Source organism: Pleurodeles waltl, chromosome 11 (assembly GCF_031143425.1).
Source record: "Pleurodeles waltl isolate 20211129_DDA chromosome 11, aPleWal1.hap1.20221129, whole genome shotgun sequence".
Classification (NCBI taxonomy): Eukaryota; Metazoa; Chordata; class Amphibia; order Caudata; family Salamandridae; genus Pleurodeles; species Pleurodeles waltl.
The window spans coordinates 209,815,217-209,838,469 of NC_090450.1; positions in this window are offsets into that span (position 1 = coordinate 209,815,217).

A 23,253-nucleotide genomic window follows, 5' to 3' on the forward strand; every position below is an offset into this window, starting at 1 on the left:
GTGGACAGTGAAGACGAGGAAACAGAAGAAGAGGACATGGACAACAGGAACTCGGTGATCCTGCAATATTTCCAGTGAGACACAGGTAAGAGTACAGACCTGCCTACTACATGTACTTTGACACTACTACCTCTGTACTGTCTGTCGTTTTCACCCAGTGTATGGTCACTGAGTTGTCACTTTCCCTTATGATTTCACATATGTGGGTCCCACTGTGTGACATCTGCTTTGTTTCCTCATGGACTAGAGCTGTGTGACATAGGTATGTTGACATTACAATTGAAAGAGCATTTTGTCACTGTATTTGCTAATACACAATTTCGATATCACAGACTGACTCCAGATTGTTTTGTGCTTCAAAGGTGTTTATTTAAGTGCTAAATATTGGAGGGTGTTGCAAAACGGTGAGGGGTGATGGTGTAGGAGTGTCCATGGCAGAGTCCAGTGTATTAGTCTCACAGGTGCATTGCCCATATGGGTATAGGAAGTGGAGCTGGGGCAGTTTGAGGATGGACAGGGTGACAAGGTGGGACAGAAAGATGACATTCAGGGTGGTCTCATTTCTTGGCGGGGGTCTTGGCATCTTTCTCTGTCTTTGTCCTGGCTCTCAGGGACCGTTTGCGAGGTGGTTCTTCTTTTGCAGGCGGTGGGGTACTGGTGTGGTGGTCCTGTGGCGGGGCATCCTGTCCACTAGCGCCGGCGGAGGTGGTGGGCAGTTCATCGTCCATGCTAGTGTCAGGGGCCCCTTGTTGTGCCACAGTGTCCCTCCTGGTGTTGAGTACTTCCTGCAGCACCTCTACGATGGTACCCAGGGTGGAATTGATGGTTCTGAGTTCCTCCCTGAACCCAAATACTGTTCCTCCTGCAGGCGCTGGGTCTCCTGAAACTTGGCCAGTACCGTTGCCATCGTCTCCTGTGAGTGGTGGTAGGCTCCCATGATGGAGGAGAGGGCCTCGTGGAGAGTGGGTTCCCTTGGCCTGTCCTCCCCCTGTCGCACAGCAGCCCTCTCAGTTCCCCTGTGTTCCTGGGTCTCCCTCCCCTGGACCGTGTGCCCACTACCACTGCCCCCAGGTCCCTGTTGTTGTTGGGGTGGTGGGTTAGCCTGGGTTCCCTGTAGTGGTAGACACACTGCTGCTTGACGTGTCCTGGGGACAGAGGTATGGGCCTGCTGGGTGGGTGCTGTGCTGGTGTTCCCAGAGGGTGGAAGGTCTGTAGTGGCCTGTGACTGTGTGATGGGAACCGACTGTCCAGAGGTCCCTGATGGGCCAGGCTGGTCATCTAGATCCAGTTGGACAGGTGCTGTCATCACTGTGGGCTTCTTCTGTTGGTGGTGTGGACAAGTGTGGACCCTGCTGTCCAGTGACATTGGGTAGGGCTCCTGCAGGGGTATAAAAGGATGTTTATTACATCTGTATGTGCCATGGTGTGCAATGGGTGGGTGACCGTGTACCCCAGTGCTTGCATTCCTGTGTGGGACCTTGTGTGATGATGGTTTAGGGGGGTGTATGGGTATGTGCAGTGGGCATGCTTTGGTGATGGGTGTCCATGCTTTGGTGTTGCATGCAGGGCTTCGTGTTGGGATGGGTGGTTTGTGATATTGGGACATTTGTGAGGAGTTGGAGTGATGAGGTGAGGGTGAGGGTGGGGGTATGTGATGTCATGCAGGTAGGGTTGGGGATGTAATAGTGAAGATTTGACTTACCAGAGTCCATTCCTCCATCTACTCCTGCGAGGCCCTCAGGATGCAGAATCGCAAAGACCTGCTCCTCCCATGTTGTTAGTTGTGGGGGAGCAGGTGGGGGTCTGCCGCCAGTCCGCTGAACCGCAAGGTGGTGTCTTGAGACCACGGAACGCACCTTCCCCGGTAGGTCGTTCCACCTCTTCCTGATGTCCTCCTGATTTCTTGGGTGCTGTCCCACTTCGTTGACCCTGTCCACTATTTTTCTCCATAGCTCCATCTTCCTAGCTATGGAGGTGTGCTGCACCTGTGCTCCGAATAGCACCCGGACGATTTCCTCCACCATGACCCTGAGCTCCTCCTCCGAGAACCTGGGGTGTCTTTGCCATGCCATGGCGTGGTGTGGGTGATGTGTGGGGTGGTGTGTGTGGTGATATGTGTGCTGATATGTAGTGGTGTGTTGTGTGAGGTGAGTGGAAGTTATGTGGGTGATAGTCTGGTGTGCCTGTGGATGCTTGGTAGTAGTTTGTAGTGTCTCTCTCTGTGCTTCTTTCTCAATTTTTGTCGTAGGGGTTTGTGGGTGATGTGGGTGTGTGTTTTATATTGTATTGGGTGTGTGGGAGTGGTGTGTGTATGTGTATCAGGTGTGTGTATTTCGAATTGTCCAATGTGGTTGTGTTTTGTAAATGTGTGTGTATTTTGAGCCCGGCGGTGTGTACCACCAATGGAATTCGTGGATTCGTGTGTCATGATAGTGTGGGTGTAATTCTGTTGCCATGACGGTGGAGGATTTGTTTTCGCCAGTTTATCACTGACCTTTGGTGTGGCGGACTTGTGTGGGTGTCTGAATTTTGGCGGATTCCATGCTGTGGGTCATAATAGCTGTGGCGGCATTCCGCGGCGGCGGCGGTGTGTTGGCGGTCTTCTGTACGGCGGTAAGCGGCTTTTACCGCCAATCTTGTAATGAGGGCCATAATGTGAAGTGATGTGAGATGAGGTGGTCCATGGCACAAGCTTTAACAAAGCATGCTGTAAATTAACACCAAGCGCTTTGTAAAACTAATTTTTCAAATTTTCAAATAAATTCTAGAGGAGCAGGCACATCTTCATGCTGTTCTCGGACGCACTTCCGGAATACACCTCGCACTCCTAAAACATTCCGTCAATATACAAAATTAGGGATTGAAGTGCTGTACAATTGCTACACACAACCCTAAAAAAAGCCAATTGTCAGGGAGAAAGGATGTGACGTAACATTTAGAGCTATGGACTTTGAAACTGGAAAGCCAGGTTCGAGTCTCGGCATCAGCAGTTAATGTTTTTTTATAAAACGTAGGTTTCAATCCAAGGAGCATGTAATTGAAAAAGAACAGTACTATTAAGCATGGCTCTGAGCCTTGTGGGCTCCAAAAGCTATCAGGAATTAAATTTTGTTTACACGCACAGACACGGCTACATTCTGATTGTCAAATGGCGTCAGCTGAGTGCGTTTCATGGACTTAAGCCAAGTGCCCGAAATGAACCATTGCACATATGGAGCAGAACATGAGCACGAAACTAACAAACAAGCCAAAGCAAAATTAAAAAGTAGTGTGCTCTCACGAATGTATATGGGTGATTGAGCAATAATCCATGTAACAGGGTCAGTTTCTGGGGCGGGAACAAAGCAGCCAAAAGGAGGGACAAAAGTAAAGCATTTACCAAAGAAACCAAAGGAATTTTGAAAGGCAGGCCACTGAAATGAATGAAAGTGATGGGCTTATGATGGGCGTGGTGCACGGCCACAGATGTAGATTATAGCATGTTGATAAACAGGGCATGTACATTGCCAATTTTGAATAATACACAATTGTGAATTTTCACACGTTTCAAAACTTTTACCTGCATGATAAACTTTTCAAACACCTTTGTTAGTAACATATTTAAGTGTATTCATTTTGTCAATTTTAGAAGGGTGAAAATCCATGCTGGCTCTGGAGGGATGTACACTTTCTATTTGCATGGTATTGGACACTTAAAATGTACTTGCAGTTTAGAAACCGATTTGTGTATTCGTCATATTTAAGGCTCAGAGTTTTCCGTTTTTACTCATTTTTACAGATAAATACAGACAGAAACCAACTACTTTGCTGCCAGTATATATTTTAAAATACAGAAAAATGTGGAAAATAGGTCTTATTTTGGACAATTCTCACTATTATCAGAGGATGCCAGTCAGTAGCTGTGCAGATTGACAGGTAGGAAAGTTTGAAAAAAATTCCTAATGAAGTTTAAATAACTGTATATAGTAGAGTTAGTTTACTATCTGAATGTTTTAGATGCTTGCATTGTATGGGAAATTTCTAGAACCCATTGGATATTTAAACAAGAGTGTATTTTTATTAGTTAAATAAACTGGAAAATATACCCATTACAGCTTAAACTAAACTCAAAATCAATACAGATCAATACACATAAAATGAGCCAAAATTAAATATGGATAGCTACAGATGGAAACAGATGAAAATGTCCAAAAAATAATACAAATAAGATTTAAGAAAAGTGGCACTACAGTACATGCAGCACCACTTTTCTTGTGACCCTTGAACACCCTACCGTCACCATGTGTGCACCGTCTTTAAAAAACGGTGCACCATAGCGCAGGGTAGCGGGCAACAGCATTACAGTTTCTGATGCTATTGATGTACTGTACAGGGTTAGTGCCAACATTTTGGCGCTAACCCTGAACAGTACATAGGGGCCCATTGAAAACAATGGCATGTCCCCTTTTAACGCCTGCTCTGAGTAGGCGTTAAAAATGATGGAAAAAAAAAATGACGCAAAGAAATCTTTTGGATTTCTTTGTGGCATTTTATCCCCACCAAGGTGGGAACACCACCCTTGAATGCATTATTCCTAGCGCAGGCATTATATGGCGCAAGGGATTACAAAGTGCCGCAATTTTCGCCTCGTTGGGCCACAGTACTGTAAAAAAACTATGCTAATGTGGCACAAGGAGGCTCTAGGGGCTCTTAAATCTGCCCCTAAATACCATAAAACTGGGAGCCATATTCATGTTGAAGTGGGTTTTTATCTTAAAGCACGCACGCACACACCACTATTCACACCAAGTACAATAGCCACCAGAACTATCTTAATGTGATCAGATGTGGCTATTAGAAAGGTACTTGAAACAGGGTTTCGGCGTTGGATATACATCCAAAATATCTATGTTATTTGCATGAGAAAGTGAAACATTCAGCAGGTGCATTAACCATTCAAGCAATGTACCTGGCATTAAAACTTGGGATTTGCAGATTATGTTATGTGCATATTTCTGAACTAGAGGTTCAGTCGCTCTTTGCTGGCTAATTGGGATTGTAACCTATGACCTCTCTATTACATAGTTGTCTCTGGCTTGTGTTTGCATTAATGATCTGTAACTTGCTTACCGTAGACACTTTCTGCATGATTTAAGGAGAGTGAGATGATGGCATGCAGTTTTTTAACGCTTTTTAACCATAGTGTAAGTTGTTAGTTTTCTAAGAGTTTGTGATTCATGGTTGATTCTGGCAGTTTAGCACGTTACAAGTCATAAATGGGTAAAATGCTAAATTGGCCTCTCAGAGGTTTGAACTGTGAACTTGCTGGATGAGCAAATCTAATCTGCATACATACTACCCCCATTACTGTTCTTAACAGAAAGAGGAGCTAGTTTAAACTCGCCTACTCGGGCAGTCCAATGAAAAAACAGTTTATGGTTACTGGGATTGTCTTAGTACGGAATAGAGATGGGCAAAGCATCAAATTGAAAGGAAGAGCAGAGCCAGAACTGAGCAAGGTGTCTGGTATGGATCCTAGGACCCGTTCATGAGCCAGGTCCTGAAAATAGTTGCTATGTAAATCATACAACACACATCACATACAATATGATAAAGTATCTTCAAAATTCACAAAAGTATATTTCTCCTAAGGTGGATTTGTCCACAATAATAGCACACATTATAACACTGCACAGAGAAGTACTAATTAAAAACAATAGTTTTGTACAACTGGTAGTGTGAAGTCACATATTTGAAAGTGCTTTCAAAAGCGATAATGAAGAAAAAAGTGTTTTGGTCACACAATGTCAGTGGGGAAGCTGTGACTTATCCAGGCTTTCTTGTTTTACTTTGTACAAATCAGCCAGTAAATGGACATCTTTTTTTGTCTTCCCTTATGTTTTGTTTTTACCTCATACTTCTGCAGTTTGAAAATGTAACTTGAACTCGACCCAAAGCACCAGTTACATTACACAAGGGCACATGCATTGTTTATTGGCATGAGAGGATTAAGTGATTTGGGCAGAACCACAAGATGTTGATCTGATGCAGAGACTCGAACATGGTTCCCCAGTCAGAAGCTCTGGCTGAAATGGCACATCCTGGGTAGAGGGAGGGAGGCAGACAGAAGCTGTATGGAAGTTCGGTTCATTATGGGCTTGAGCTTCCAAAAGGGCGTTGAGCTAGAGTCAGGCTTCAGGTTCAAGCCTGGCTCGAGCTTTCAGTGGCTATCTCATCCCTAGTACTGAGATCCCATCACACATGACAAATCAAAACTGAGGTGCCATGTTATATCTCTTGTACACACATATAGCAGGACATGATGAAAACATGCATAGAGATGTGCTGCAAGATTATCTCAGACTTGTAATATTTACGATGCACTGAAATTCAGTGAAAATATACAGTGTTCTGTGGATGAATCAGTATTGTTTTACAGATGCATACTGAAGACCAGGACAAAGGTGCATTGTAAGGACTCTGGGGGTCATTCTGACCTCGGCGGTAAAAGCCGCTTACCGCCGGTCAGAAGGCCGCCACAATACCGCCGCGGCCATCCGCCACGGACATTCTGACCCACAACTGCAAAACCTCCGAAAATCCGCCCTCCACTGCAGTCCGCCACATCAGCGGCCAGCGGTAAACTGGAGAAGACCAAACCTCCACCGCCACGCCAACAGAAATACGCCCATCCCATTATGACCCGCAAATCGACGCGGCGGTCATTCAACCGCGGTATTCCATTGGCGGTAGACCCCGCCGCGGTCAAAATACACACACCTTTACAAACCCCCACCACATTGGACAATTTGAAAGGCACACACCTGAAACACATACACACACCACTCCCACACATCCAATACCATATAAAACACACACCCACATCACCCACAAACCCCTACCAACAAAAACCAGAGACGAAGGAGAGAGAGAGACACATCAGAGAATAGATAGCCAGACACACAGAGGCACACCGCAACATCACACACACCACATAGAAGCACAAAGCACCACACACCAACACACACATCATCACATACACCACCCCACACCTCATACACACCACCCCATGGCACCACAAAGGCACCCACGCTTTTCGGACCAAGAACTCCGGGTCATGGTGGAGGAGATCATAAGAGTGGAACCCCAGCTCTTCGGCTCACAGGTCCAGCACACCACCATAGCAAGGAAGGCGGAGCTCTGGCAGCGGATCGTGGACAGGGTCAACGCGGTGGGACAGCATCCCAGAAATAGAGAGGACATCCGCAAACGATGGAACGACCTACGGGGGAAGGTGCGCTCGATGGTCTTGCGACACAACATCGCAGTGCAGAAGACTGGCGGGGGACCCCCACCCACTCCACCCGAATTCACAACATGGGAGCAAGAGGTACTCAACATCCTGCATCCTGGTGGCCTCGCTGGAGTACACGGAGGGATGGACTCTGGTAAGTACAAGGCCAACCACTTCACCCCCCCCCAGCATGCTAACCCCCACCCTCACCCCCAACCCCCCAGCACACATCCTCCCTGAGAATGTCTCCCCAGCACAACCCACCCAACACCAACCCCTGCATGCCACCCCCAAACTATGGACACCCATCACCTAAGCATGACCACTGCACATACCCATCACCCCCCCCACAAAACACCCTCACAACACCTCCCCCAAGGGAATGGCAGCACTGGGGGACAAGGGCACCTATAAAACGCAAGCTAATGCACACACAGAAACAATAACCATACCCTCTTACCCCATGCAGGACCCGAACGACAACACACCGGTCAGGAGGGACCAGAAATGTCCATCCCACCCCCGGAACAGGCCACCAGTGATGACAGCAGCTCTGTCGACCTGGAACCGGACGACCAGCCCGGACCATCGGGGACCTCTGGGCAGTCGGTTTCCCTCACCCAGACACAGGCCACTGCAGACCCAACCCCCTCTGGGAACAACCGCACAGCTCCCACCCAGCGGACCCATGCCTCTGTCTCTAGGACAGGTCAAGCAGCGGTGTGTCTACCACTACAGGGCCCCCAGGGTAACCCACCAACCCAACAACAACAGGGACTTGGGGGCAGTGGGAGTGGGCACACCGTCCAGGGGACAGAGGCCCAGGGAAACAGGGCAACTCGGAGGGCTGCTGTGCGACAGGGGGGGGAGGAGAGGCCCAGGGAACCCACTCTCCAAGAGGCCCTCACCACCATCATGGCTGCCTACCACCACTCACAAGAGACGATGGCGACGGTACTGGCCAGGTTCCAGGAGATCCAGGCACAGCAGGAGCAACGCTACATGGGGTTCAGCGACCAACTCAGCAACATCTCAACCGCTATGGGGAGCATAGTCCAGGCCCTGAACCGCATAGAGGACACGTTTCGGGACCATGTGGCATCACACAGGGCCCCTGTCACTAGCCAGGAACAGGAACAGCCTACCACCTCCGCCGGCGCTAGTGGACAGGAGGCCCCACCACAACGACAGCCCACCAGAACCCCACCTCCTGCTGAAGAACAACCGCCCCGCAAAAGGAGCCTGAGATCCAAAAAACCGACAGAGTTGGATGTCAAGTCCCTCGCCAGCATCACATACCCCCTGAAGTCCTCCCACTGTCCCACATTGCCACCCTGTCAAACCTTGAACTGCCCCTGCTCCATCCTGCCACAGGCATATGGACAATGCACCTGTGAGACTGAGAACTGGACTCCGCCATGGACATTACTCCACCCCCACCCATCACTGTTTCACTATCATGTACCAATATCTATGCACTAATAATAAATCACACATTGCACTGAAATCAATCAGGACTCAGCCTGTCTTATTTACAAATGTATGACACATTACATATCAATTACGTATTGTGAACATTGTGAATTACACATACCGAGGTAACTTAGCATTAGTCCATGGGCCAACCAAGCCGAGGTCACGCAGTGGCTCATACAGCACAGAAAAGGGAAGGGAAAATCAAACATCATGTTCATAGGTCTGGGGGGAAACCGACAAAGTTGAGATGCAGGAGGCTTTCAGGAAATGTAAAATGGCATGGGTGATCATTACCTGTGTGCTACTGGAAATACTGTGCTATTACTCTGTCCCTGTTGTCTGTGTCGTCCTCTGAGTCTTCCTCCTCTTCACTCTCCGCAGGCTCTACAGCTACTTCAACACCACCATCTGCACCATCCTCCTGCAGGAAAGGAACCTGACGTCGCAATGCCAGATTGTGAAGCATACAGCAGGCCACGATGATGTGGCACACCTTCTTTGGTGAGTACATCAGGGATCCCCCAGTCATATGCAGGCACCTAAACCTGGCCTTCAGGAGGCCAAAGGTCCTTTCGATGATCCTCCTAGTTCGCCCATGGGCCTCATTGTACCGTTCCTCTGCCCTGGTCCGGGGATTCCTTACTGGGGTCAGTAGCCAAGGCAGGTTGGGGTAACCAGAGTCACCTATTAGCCAAACACGTTGTCTCTGTAGCTGCTCCATCACATAGGGGATGCTGCTATTTCGCATCACATACGCGTCATGCACTGACTCTGGGAACTTGGCATTTACATGGGAGATGTACTGGTCAGCCAAACAGACCACCTGGACATTCATCGAATGATAACTTTTTCTGTTTCGGTACACCTGCTCATCGTCTTTTGGGGGTACCAAAGCCACATGGGTCCCATCAATGGCACCAATGATGTTGGGGATAAGTCCAAGGGCATAGAAATCACCCTTCACTGTAGGCAAGTCACCCTCCTCTGGGAAAATGATGTAGCTCCGCATGAGTTTCATCAGGGCAGACAACACTCTACTCAAAATCTTTGAAAACATAGGCTGAGACATTCCAGATGACATGGCCACTGTGGTCTGGAATGACCCACTTGCCAAAAAATGGAGGACTGACAAAACCTGCACCAGAGGGGGAATCCCTGTGGGTTGGCGGAAGGGGGACATCAGGGCTGGCTCCAGCTGGGCACACAGTTCATGGATAGTGGCACGGTCAAGTCTGTATCGAAGTATTATATGGCGTTCTTCCATTGTCGACAGGTCCACCAGCGGTCGGTACACGCGATGATTCCTCCTTCTCATCCCAAGTCCCAGCGGACGGTGCCTAGGAAGGACAACATGGAGCACAGAGTCAGCCAAACCACAGGTACGTACAGACAGCTTGCACAGTTAAAGAATGGCAATGGGTTGAAAGGCGTGTATGTGTGGCAATGCAAGGCCTAGGCCTGTGTGTCGCAGTCAAAATTAAGCCATGTAGGCCCTTGAAATGGCGGCTGCCTGACCTGTGAAGTGGGACAATGGGATTTGAGGTCAATGCGCATGCGGGGCACACCGTGGCGGTAGGCGGTCGAAGACCGCGGCGCAAAGCCGCATTGGTTAACATTGAAGCCTATGGGTTTCAGGAGCCAATGACGAAGTGCGCCGGCGGTCGCGGTACGCACCACCGCGGTACGCACCGCCGCGGGCGTGACCGCCATTTTCTATCTGCTTAATCACTCGAGACCTGATCATCCACAGGAGAGGACCTATACTGCAAGTGCTGCTGTGACCTCGGTCTGGAAGATACAATGGCTGCTGCGACTGGGGAAAGGGCCCCTGCCTTCACGTCTGAAGAGTTGGAGAAGCTCGTGGATGGGGTCCTCCCCCAGTATGCGTTACTCTACGGTCCTCCAGACCAACAAGTGAGTACACCGGGTGCACATGGAATGGGCTATGCCTGTGTGGATTGGGGTGGATGTAAGTTGGTGGGGTGGGGGGCGAATGAGGAGTGCAACGCCCGACAGATGAGAGCATGTGCAATATGGCAAAGTTGGTGGGGGGGGCCAATCACATCTAACATGCAGGTCATTGATGATTTCCTCCTTTCCACCCTGTACATGTCAAATAGGTCAGCGCCCATCAGAAGATCGAGATTTGGCGTGCCATCGCCAAGGAAGTCCGGAACTTGGGGGTCCACAACAGACGGGGCACCCACTGCCGCAAGAGGTGGGAGGACATCCGCCGCGGAACAAGGAAGACCGCAGAAACACTGCTGGGGATGGCCTCCCAACCTAGGAGGGGTGCCAGTCGCACCATGACCCCACTGATTTCCCGGATCCTGGCGGTGGCCTACCCAGAATTGGATGGGCGCTTTAAGACATCACAGCAGACACAAGGGGGTGAGTATCAGCACATTCTCCTATCTTTCTGCGCAGTGGAGGCTTCTGGGTGGGGGAGGAGGGCTGTGGGTGACATTAGGCCAGGGCGCTTTCTGTAGTGTAGTCCTCTCCCTTAGGCATGGCCCTGTGCCCCCGGCCCCCACCTCGGTAGGGTGACAAGTACAGCCATTGAAGGTCCAGCATCTCCCATGTGCGCGTTTGACGTCTCTTGGCCTGTTGTCCTAGTCAATAGTACTGAGTAGTGTACCCCGAATGCGCGGCTTAGTGCATTAGGCTCCTGTGTCTGTCCTCTCCGCCAACGGTGTTGACATTGCATGCACTCAACCTGGTCTTCTTTTTTCTCCCCCCACCCTTTCTCTTCATCTTCTTGTGCATGTGTGAATTAGCATCATCAGGCGGAGGAGATTTGGCATCGGAGCACGAGGGAGCTGCAGGACACAAGGCCCCGGTGGGCCCAGGAACAGACACCGAGGGCACCAGTGATCCGGAGGGCGAGGGGAGCACCACGACGGGGACCGCTGGTGAGAGCAGCGAAAGCGACACGTCCTCGGATGGGAGCTCCCTAGCGGTGGCGGCAACATCCGTGCCCCCCGCCTCTACAGGTACAGCCGCCACCCAGCGCACCAGCCCCGCCCTCCCAGCAGCCCCTCAGTCTTCGCTCCGTGCCCGCTCGCCCAGGAAGGCACGCGTCTCCTTCGCCCCTGGCACCTCAGCCCCTGCCCCTGTTGCCCCTGCTGCCCTCAGTGCGGAGCTCATTGACCTGGTAAGGACGCTCATTGTTGGGCAGACGACCCTTTTGAATGCCATCCAGGGTGTGCAAAGGGAGGTGCAACAGAGCAATGCGTACCTGGACGGCATTCATTCGGGTCAGGCTGCCCATCAACGAGCGTTCACTGCTCTGGCCTTAGCACTGACGGCAGCCATTGTCCCTGTTTCCAGCCTCCCTCTTCTTACTGCCTCCAGCCTTTCTCTGTCTCCTGTTCCTCAGCCTATCCCATCCACACCATCAGACCAGCCTGCACACACCTCAACACCCAAGAGCAGCTCATCCAAACACAAGCACCACAGATCCCACAAACACTCACCCAAGCAACACCCAGATGCAGACATGCCAACAGCCACTGCCACCCCTGTGTCCCCCTCCTCCTCGTCTCCCTCCTCCCTCCCTGTGACGTCTACACTCACACCTGCATGCACCCCAACATCAGCCAGTGCTTCCATCACCACCTCACCCTTCAGTACAGTCCACACTCGTGCAGTCACCACCCCCACTGCCATTTACACGTCCCCTGTGTCCTCTCCCACTGTGTCTGTCACCCCCTCTTCCAAGACACACAAACGCAGGCAGCCACCCACCCAACAGCCATCCACCTCACGACAGCCTACAGCACCAGCACCTTCACCCAATGACAGCACACCTGACTCTCCTACAACCACCTCCTCTACCTCCACTTCCATCTCCACTTCTCCTACCCTTTACCTTGGCCCTAAAAAACTTTTCATGGCTAACCTTGACCTCTTTCCCGCCGATGAGCTCCCCCATCCATCTTCAAAGAGTCCCAAGAGCACCGCAGCCACCACCAGCCCAGCTTCGGGTGTCACTGTTGTGCATGGGTTCTGGAGCCCACCCTTTGCCAGCAGTGACACATCGATCAGCAGCAAGGACACGTCCAGCCCCCCCCCGGCAAGAGGACCCGCAAAAACAAGGGCCGCCGTGCGAGGACCGACAGGGCTGCCCCCAAGGAGCAATGTGCGGCCACTTCACCACCCACACCATCTAGGGGAGGCAAGGGCCCGAGAGCCCCATCAAAGGAGCGGAAGGGCAGCAGGAGCGCGGAGAAGGTGGACCCCACATGCCACATCCCAGCTGGGAAGGAGGACACTAAGGAGGCCAGGAGTCCGTCCCCGAAGGGTCCAGAAACGTCACGGTCCGAGGGCGACTGAGCCGGGAGTCCAGGCCAGGTCTGGCTCCCTTGACCTGCTGGATGAGCACCGCTGAACAGGGCCTGCGGGGCAGAAGAGCACCGCTGAACAGGGCCCGCGGTGCAGAAGAGCACCGCTGAACAGGGCCCGCGGTGCAGAAGAGCACCGCTGAACAGGGCCCCGCCGTGGAGATAGGCACCGCTGAACAGGGCCCGCGGTGCAGAAGAGCACTGCTGAACAGGGCCCGCGGTGCAGAAGAACACCGCTGAACAGGGCCCCGCCGTGGAGATAGGCACCGCTGAACAGGGCCCGCGGTGCAGAAGAGCACCGCTGAACAGGGCCCGCGGTGCAGAAGAGCACCGCTGAACAGGGCCCCGCCATGGAGATAGGCACCGCTGAACAGGGCCCGCAGTGCAGAAGAGCACCGCTGAACAGGGCCCGCGGTGCAGAAGAACACCGCTGAACAGGGCCCCGCCGTGGAGACAGGCACCGCTGAACAGGGCCCGCGGTGCAGAAGAGCACCGCTGAACAGGGCCCGCGGGGCAGAAGAGCACCGCTGAACAGGGCCCCGCCGTGGAGAAGAGCACCACTGAACAGGGCCCGCCGTGAAGATAGGCACCGCTGAACAGGGCCCGCGGTGCAGAAGAGCACCGCTGAACAGGGCCCGCGGTGCAGAAGAGCACCGCTGAACAGGGCCCGCGGTGCAGAAGAGCACCGCTGAACAGGGCCCCGCCGTGGAGATAGGCACCGCTGAACAGGGCCCGCGGTGCAGAAGAGCACCGCTGAACAGGGCCCGCGGTGCAGAAGAGCACCGCTGAACAGGGCCCCGCCGTGGAGATAGGCACCGCTGAACAGGGCCCGCGGTGCAGAAGAGCACCGCTGAACAGGGCCCGCGGGGCAGAAGAGCACCGCTGAACAGGGCCCCGCCGTGGAGATAGGCACCACTGAACAGGGCCCGCGGTGCAGAAGAGCACCGCTGAACAGGGCCCCGCCGTCTCAAGCACCGCTCCGCTGGGCACCGCTGTCTCGCCACCTCTCCGCTGGGCCCTTCATCTCAAGCACCGCTCCGCTGGGCCCTTCATCTCAAGCACCGCTCCGCTGGGCCCTTCATCTCATGCACCGCTCCGCTGGGCCCTTCATCTCAAGCACTGCTCCGCTGGGCACCGCTGTCTCTCCACCTCTCCGCTGGGCCCTTCTTCTCAAGCACCGCTCCGCTGGGCCCTTCATCTCAAGCACCGCTCCGCTGGGCACCGCTGTCTCTCCACCTCTCGGCTGGGCCCTTCTTCTCAAGCACCGCTCCGCTGGGCCCTTCATCTCAAGCACCGCTCCGCTGGGCACCGCTGTCTCTCCACCTCTCCGCTGGGCCCTTCTTCTCAAGCACCGCTCCGCTGGGCCCTTCATCTCAAGCACCGCTCCGCTGGGCACCGCTGTCTCTCCACCTCTCCGCTGGGCCCTTCTTCTCAAGCACCGCTCCACTGGGCCCTTCATCTCAAGCACCGCTCCGCTGGGCCCTTCATCTCATTCACCGCTCCGCTGGGCCCTTCATCTCAAGCACTGCTCCGCTGGGCACCGCTGTCTCTCCACCTCTCCGCTGGGCCCTTCTTCTCAAGCACCGCTCCGCTGGGCCCTTCATCTCAAGCACCGCTCCGCTGGGCACCGCTGTCTCTCCACCTCTCCGCTGGGCCCTTCTTCTCAAGCACCGCTCCGCTGGGCCCTTCATCTCAAGCACCGCTCCGCTGGGCACCGCTGTCTCTCCACCTCTCCGCTGGGCCCTTCTTCTCAAGCACCGCTCCGCTGGGCCCTTCATCTCAAGCACCGCTCCGCTGGGCACCGCTGGGCACCGCTGGGCACCGCTGTCTCTCCACCTCTCCGCTGGGCCCTTCTTCTCAATCACCGCTCCGCTGGGCCCTTCATCTCAAGCACCGCTCCGCTGGGCACCGCTGTCTCTCCACCTCTCCGCTGGGCCCTTCATCTCAAGCACCGCTCCGCTGGGCCCTTCATCTCAAGCACCGCTCCGCTGGGCCCTTCATCTCAAGCACCGCTCCACTGGGCCCTTCATCTCAAGCACCGCTCCGCTGGGCACCGCTGTCTCTCCACCTCTCCGCTGGGCCCTTCATCTCAAGCACCGCTCCGCTGGGCCCTTCATCTCAAGCACCGCTCCGCTGGGCACCGCTGTCTCAATCACTGTTTATGGTTCACTGTGCCCACCATGCCTCCTCCTTGACCAGTGGAGACTGTCATCCACCTGATGGACTGTGGCTTTGCACTCCCCAGGATGGTCCAGTGGGCAGCCCACCCACTGTAGAGACATTGAGAGACTGTGGCTTTGCACTCCCCAGGATGGTCCAGTGGGCAGCCCACCCACTGTAGAGACATTGAGAGACTGTGGCTTTGCACTCCCCAGGATGGTACACTGGGCAGCCCTCCCACTGTAGAGACATTGAGAGACTGTGGCTTTGCACTCCCCAGGATGGTCCAGTGGGCAGCCCACCCACTGTAGAGACATTGAGAGACTGTGGCTTTGCACTCCCCAGGATGGTCCAGTGGGCAGCCCACCCACTGTAGAGACATTGAGAGACTGTGGCTTTGCACTCCCCAGGATGGTACAGTGGGCAGCCCACCCACTGTAGAGACATTGAGAGACTGTGGCTTTGCACTCCCCAGGATGGTACAGTGGGCATGGTGGCTCCTCGTGGATCTGGCGTCGTGGACTCATGTGGCTGTGGTACCCCCCCCTTCCCTTCCCCCTGAGGTGCCTGTAGTTTTTACATCTGATGCCCCTGCAGTGTTCTCTCCAAAGGACTCAGGTGTCCTGTGTGGGCTTTGCCCTTGTTTCTCAAAACTTTGGCCCACGGACATGATGAATTCGTAGGATGTGCAGGACTTGTTACTTCAGTTATACACTGATGTGTATGTCATTAGTTTTGTTGTGAATATCTTTCATGGTTGTACGATAATTTTCAGGAGCTTTTTGGTACATAAATATTTATTCCAAATTTGATTATGTCCTAGCATTTTTCAGGGGTGTTTGGGTGGTGTCACTGTGACTTGTTGCTCTGCATTGGTGTGTACATAGTTGGGGGGGGGTGGGGGTCGCATATGTGTGTGCCCGTAACCTTTCGTCCTCACCCCTCCCGTGTGTCGTAGGTGCAGTACTCACCGTTGTCGTCTGCGCCGGACTTCGTACTCGTGGTAGATGAGAAGGTAGACGAGAGCAGGTAGGATGTTTAATTCGGGTTCCATGCTGTCCTCCTTCCTCCTGGAGTGCGTAGTGGTGAGCGTTTTCCCGTCCGTAGTCTGTTTCCGCCGTGTTTTTATCGGCGGTGCTCCCGCCCCGGAAAAGGTGGCGGATTGGTGAGTTGTGATAGTGTGGGCGGTACATTGGCTGCCGCCTGGCTGTTGGCGGTGACCGCCGCGCTGTTTGTTTGTACCGCCGTGGCAGTCGGAGTGTTAAAGTGGCTGTCTGTGTTGGCGGTTCCCGCCAGGGTCAGAATCCCATATTTTTTACCGCCAGCCTGTTGGCGGGTTGGCCGCCGCTTTAACACCGACCGCCAGGGTTAGAATCACCCCCTCTGGGTCCTAGATGTACATCAAACTTTAGCACCTCCCTGAATCTGGCATAACCAGGAGAAATACTTCTTTTTCCCTTTGTTTTTATCTCTTTGTGTATGCTGCCTACAAAGAGGAAATTGCCATTTAGCTTAGCTTTTGGCAGGAAGGGACCCATTCCAGCACAAAAGACAAACATATGCTGCCTGCAACGCAGACACCCTTGCACCATGTTGCAAGGGTGTCTGTGTTGGTGCATGGCAGCAACAAATTGTGCCAGCATGAGGAATACAGCAGAACAGGAACACCTTTTAAGATATAGCGCTGTACTGCTCTTTGTAGTTTTGTTTTATCATAATAAAGGTTGGACACCTGCTACTCCAAAGCAAAGAAACCGAAATCTGGATGTATGACTCATCACTCTTGGTACAGAAAAAGAGGGGAGCATCTGTTCAATAGATGGGGCAGAGGACTGGAAAATGCTGAATATCAAAGTTGCATAGTCTTGATTTTACCTCATGCCTACTAGACAGCGCAACTGTCTGGTTTGCTAATGACATCTTGGGGTCATTCTAAATGTTTCCCTGAGAATGCATTACACCCATTACTTACCATTCACTTTGTGGTTTGTTACTCACATTTGCTTCCTTTCTACTTGCTGGCTTTATTTGTTTTAGGCTGTCCAGCTTCAGTTCGTCCTTGCCCAATCACTCTTTACTGTATTCTTCTAACAGTACTGGATTTAAGTAAACATGCCTTTAAACCTTGTTCTTACCTTGTCATATTTGCTGTGTATTCAAAGACAGAAGACAGAGGTCAAACGTCAGCCTCTGTCTTCCAGGTAGCTTGATATTTCCTCCTTATTTAGGTTGAGCATAAGAGTAGGCCTCCTATATACTTTTAGGTATACTTCTTCTGTGGGCTTCAAGCTAGCTAATTTGTTAGTTTCAGTGTCATTTAAAAAACCTTGCTTTCCAGTGGTTAGTCATACCTATTTGTCTCCCCTGTTTCTCTTTGGGAGCAGGGACCAACTACTGTATAATTACGCTAAGACGTGTTCATCTGTTCTTTGGGAGGACTTTTTTTCTCTTCATTTGTTGCTCCTGTTTGGTGAAGCTTCCCTTTTCATTTGCATAGCATTATTGATCTCAGCTTAGTTTTGCTATAAACAAGGCTGTAAATCAGCTTGTTTTTGAGGTCACATTTGCTCTTTCTCAGTTCCTTCTTTCTATGGGAAGGCTCTCCTCACAGAGTTTCTCCCCCTGCCTTTTGAGTTCCACCATCATTAAATGCAGGCCTGTAGATCTTTCTTTTATTAATATGGTGCAGGCTTTAATGTTTCACCATTGCACACTTTTGATTTTATCTTCACAGCACCTGACAGTGGTCATCGACTGGTATGTAAAGCCTGGGGCCGGAAGCCTACACACATGTGCCTCTTGTTTCATTAACCGATCTGTCTCTCTCACATGTTGCGATGAAGCTGAGACGAAGTCTGATGATTCTGGGCATCAGCTAAGAGTCTCTTCACATACTCAGTGCCTCTTCAGATAGTGAGTCACCACTGCTTACATCATGCAGGGAGACAGGAAGAATTGTAGCTTAGCTTGATGTTTCAAAGCAATTAACGTGTGGCCCTGCTGTGCTGTAGCGTTGGACAGTGGAAATGCGAGCGCCACATTTTCGTATTTGGAATTCGTCAAGGAGCTAAATTTGGAAACTTGCGTATGGTCAACTGACCCCGGAAGTGTTTGGAATAATGAAATTAGGTGTTTTCAATCACTTATTTATTAAAAAAATAGGTCGATGCATTTTGTTTACTTAAGATGGTTATGCTGCTTTATTATGTGACGAAAAATCGTGTCATTGTTAACACTTACCCAAATGGAAAAAATACCTATCTACTTCAGTTTAACTGGGATTTAACTAGAACGTTCGTTTTTTGGAGATTAACCCCTTAGCTGTTGGGCCTTTCCCCACCCAGTGCTGAGCCCTTTTTTGGCTATTTGGGGTAGTTCGCGCTTAGGCCTTCATAACTTTTTGTCCACATAAGCTAACCACGCCAAATTTGCGTCCTTTTTTTCCAACATCCTAGGGATTCTAATGGTACCCAGAGTTTGTGGTTTCCCCTGGAGGAGACCAAGAAAATAGCCAAAATACAGTGAAAATTTCGTTTTTTCAAACAAAATGGGAAAAAAGGGCTGCTGAAGAAGGCTTGTGGTTTTTTTCCCGAAAATGCCATCAACAAAGTGTTTCTGGTGCTGAAATCACTATCTTTCCACCTTTCAGGAACGGGCAGACTTGAATCAGAAAACCACATTTTTCAACACAAATTTGGCATTTTACTGGGACATACCCCATTTTTACTATTTTTGGTGCTTTCAGCCTCCTTCCAGTTAGTGACAGGAATGGGTGTGAAACCAATACTGGATCCCGGTATGCTAAACATTTCTGAAAACTAGACAAAATTCTGAATTCATCAAGGGGTCATTTGTGTAGATCCTACAAGGTTTTCCTACAGAAAATAACAGCTGAAATAAAAAAATATTGAAATTGAGCTGAAAACAACAGCCATTTTTCTTTATGTTTTACTCTGTAACTTTTTCCTGCGATGTCAGATTTCCAAAAGCAATATACCGCTTTGTCTGCTGGACTCTTCTGGTTGCGGGGATATAAAGGGCTTGTAGGTTCATTAAGAACCCTAGGTACCCAGAGCCAATAAATGAGCTGCACCCTGCAGTTGGTTTTCATTCTATTCTGGGTATACAGCAATTCATTTGCTGAAATATGAAGAGTGAAAAATAGGTATCAAGAAAACCTTTGCATTTCCAAAATGGTCTCAAGATAAGGTTTTGAGGAGCAGTAGTTATTTGCACATCTCTGAATTCCGGGGTGCCCATACTAGTATGTGAATTGCAAGGCATTTCTCAAATAGACGTCTTTTTTACACACTCTCTTATATTTGGAAGGAAAAAATGTAGAGAAAGATAAGGGGCAATAACACTTGTTTTGCTATTCTATGTTCCCCCAAGTCTCCCGATAAAAATGATACCTCACTTGTGTGGGTAGGCCAAGCGCCCGCAACAGGAAATGTCCCAAAACACAACGTGGACACATCCCATTTTTTTGACAGAAAACAGAGCTGTTTTTTGCAAAGTGCCTACCTGTAGATTTTGGCCTCTAGCTCAGCCGGCACCTAGGGAAACCTACCAACCCTATGCATTTTTGAAAACTAGAGACCTAGGGGAATCCAAGATGGGGTGACTTGTGGGGCTCTGACCAGGTTCTGTTACCCAAAATCCTTTGCAAACCTCAAAACTTGGCTTAAAAAACACGTTTTCCTCTGATTTCGGTGACAGAAAGTTCTGGAATCTGAGAGGAGCCACAAATTTCCTTCCTCCCAGCGTTCCCCCAAGTCTCCCGATAAAAATGATACCTCACTTGTGTGGGTAGGCCTAGCGCCCGCGACAGGAAATGCCCCAAAACACAACGTGGACACATCCCATTTTTTGACAGAAAACACAGCTGTTTTTCCAAAGTGCCTACCTGTAGATTTTGGCCTCTAGCTCAGCCGGCACAAGGGAAACCTACCAAACCTGTGCATTTTTGAAAACTAGAGACCTAGGGGAATCCAAGATGGGGTGACTTGTGGGGCTCTGACCAGGTTCTGTTACCCAGAATCCTTTGCAAACCTCAAAAAGTGACTAAAAAAACAAGTTTTCATCACATTTCGGTGACAGAAAGTTCTGGAATCTGAGAGGAGCCACAAATTTCCTTCCACCCAGCGTTCCCCCAAGTCTCCCGATAGAAATGATACCTCACTTGTGTGGGTAGGCCTAGTGCCCGCGACAGGAAATGCCCCAAAACACAACGTGGACACATCCCATTTTTTGACAGAAAACACAGCTGTTTTTTCCAAAGTGCCTACCTGTAGATTTTGGCCTCTAGCTCAGCCGGCACATAGGGAAACCTACCAAACCTGTGCATTTTTTAAAACTAGAGACCTAGGGGAATCCAAGATGGGGTGACTTGTGGGGCTCTGACCAGATTCTGTTACCCAGAATCCTTTGCAAACCTCAAAAAGTGGTTAAAAAAACAAGTTTTCCTCACATTTCGGTGACAGAAAGTTCAGGAATCTGAGAGGAGCCACAAATTTCCTTCCACCCAGCGTTCCCCCAAGTCTCCAGATAAAAATGATACCTCACTTGTGTGCGTAGGCCTAGTGCCCGCGACAGGAAATGCCCCAAAACACAACGTGGACACATCCCATTTTTTGACAGAAAACACAGCTGTTTTTTCCAAAGTGCCTACCTGTAGATTTTGGCCTCTAGCTCAGCCGGCACATATGGAAACCTACCAAACCTGTGCATTTTTTAAAACTAGAGACCTAGGGGAATCCAAGATGGGGTGACTTGTGGGGCTCTGACCAGATTCTGTTACCCAGAATCCTTTGCAAACCTCAAAAAGTGGTTAAAAAAACAAGTTTTCCTCACATTTCGGTGACAGAAAGTTCAGGAATCTGAGAGGAGCCACAAATTTCCTTCCACCCAGCGTTCCCCCAAGTCTCCAGATAAAAATGATACCTCACTTGTGTGCGTAGGCCTAGTGCCCGCGACAGGAAATGCCCCAAAACACAACGTGGACACATCCCATTTTTTGACAGAAAACACAGCTGTTTTTTCCAAAGTGCCTACCTGTAGATTTTGGCCTCTAGCTCAGCCGGCACATAGGGAAACCTACCAAACCTGTGCATTTTTTAAAACTAGAGACCTAGGGAAATCCAAGATGGGGTGACTTGTGGGGCTCTGACCAGGTTCTGTTACCCAGAATCCTTTGCAATTCTCAAAAAGTGGCTAAAAAAACAAGTTTTCCTCACATTATGGTGAAAGAAAGTTCTGGAATCTGAGAGGAGCCACAAATTTCCTTCCACCCAGAGTTCACCCAAGTCTCCTGATAAAAATGATACCTCACTTGTGTGGGTGGGCCTAGCGCCCGCGACAGGAAATGCCCCAAAACACAACGTGGACACATCAAATTGTTTCATAGAAAGCAGTGCCTACCTGTGGATTTTGGCCTCTAGCTCACCCGGCACCTTGGGAATCCTAGCAAACCAGCGCATTTTTGAAAACTAGAAACCCAGGGGAATCCAAGATGAGGTGACTTGTGGGGCTCTGACCAGGTTCTGTTACCCAGAATCCTTTGCAAACCTCAAAATGTGGCTAAACTAACACGTTTTCCTCACATTTCGGTGACAGAAAGTTCTGGAATCTGAGGGGAGCCACAAATTTCCTTCCACCCAGCGTTCCCCCAAGTCTCCCGATAAATATGGTACCTCACTTGTGTGGGTAGGCCTGGTACCCGCGACAGGAATAGATCACATAACGGTCAATGTTGGTCCTTACGTGAGGCAGCTGTTGACCCTGGGGTGACCCATTCCTGACGCAGGCACTAGGTGTAGGCACTCAAGTGGGGTAGTGTTTTTATCAGGACAGGTGAGGAGTCACTGGGTGGTAGGAATTTTGTGGATCCCAACACATTCCTGTAGTTTGTGTGACAGAAATGCGAGAAAAATAGAGTTTTTATTCAATTTTTCAGCTTTGCAGGGTATTCTGGGTAAGAAAACTTTGGGGAATCCACACAAGTCACACCTCTGTGGACTCCCCCGAATGTCTAGTTTCCAGAAATGTTTGGGTTTAGTGTGTTTCTCTATATGGCCGCCGAATCCAGGACCAAAAACACAGGTGCCTGCCTTACAAAACCAGTTTGTTTTGCCATAGATAATTTTGATGTCTCCACAATACGATTTAGGTGGTGGAGTTTGGGGCTGAACTAAATTGGGGAGCTCCCAAGAGAGCACTCTCTCTCTCTCTGCTTGCCGCCGCGTTCACCTGCTCTCTGGGTTGGGCTAACCCACTATTACCCAGTTGCACAAACAGCTTGCGAAGGGACAGCAGGACTGTCCTCATCACCTCCCTCATAATGTACTGGAAGAGGAGTTATCGAATGGGACTCCTCCGACTGAAAAATCACTCCCAGAGTCTGCGCCATTGTCCTATCCCTCAGATGCTGTCTCAGTATCTGATGTCTCAGTCTCTGATCCTATGTCAGAGCGGTCCTCTATAACCTGACTGCAGGCAGCAGTCATCCATCAAGATGCCATCTCTGCTATTGGCTAAACTGTTGCTCTAAAACACTAGCCTACGTAGACAGTCACAAAATCGATGGTGTGTGTGAGATACGTGCAACAGTAGAGGCCACCTTACCTGCGCTTCTTCCCTCAATCAGCACGTTCTTTCAAGACACTCAAAAAACACCTTGTCACATACCATTCATCACAGTCTTTAGCACCTCCTGCGCCCAGTTCAACAATCATTATTGGTTCTCACACTCCCTCCTCCTAGGATTCCCTTATTACCACCCAGCAAAAGTGCCCTTCATCTCTCCATAGCCGGCCTCCACCCCGCACATACATTTCATTGGTATTATAGCGCAGGTAATGGCTGACTTTACTAATGTACTCAGCTATTTACATAAAATACAGATTTGCTCTTTGCAGTAGGCATATAAACCTTCTGCGCTTCTTTATGGCACTAAAACTGCCACTAGACAAGTCTGACCCTTTTCCCCCCAGGGAAACCACA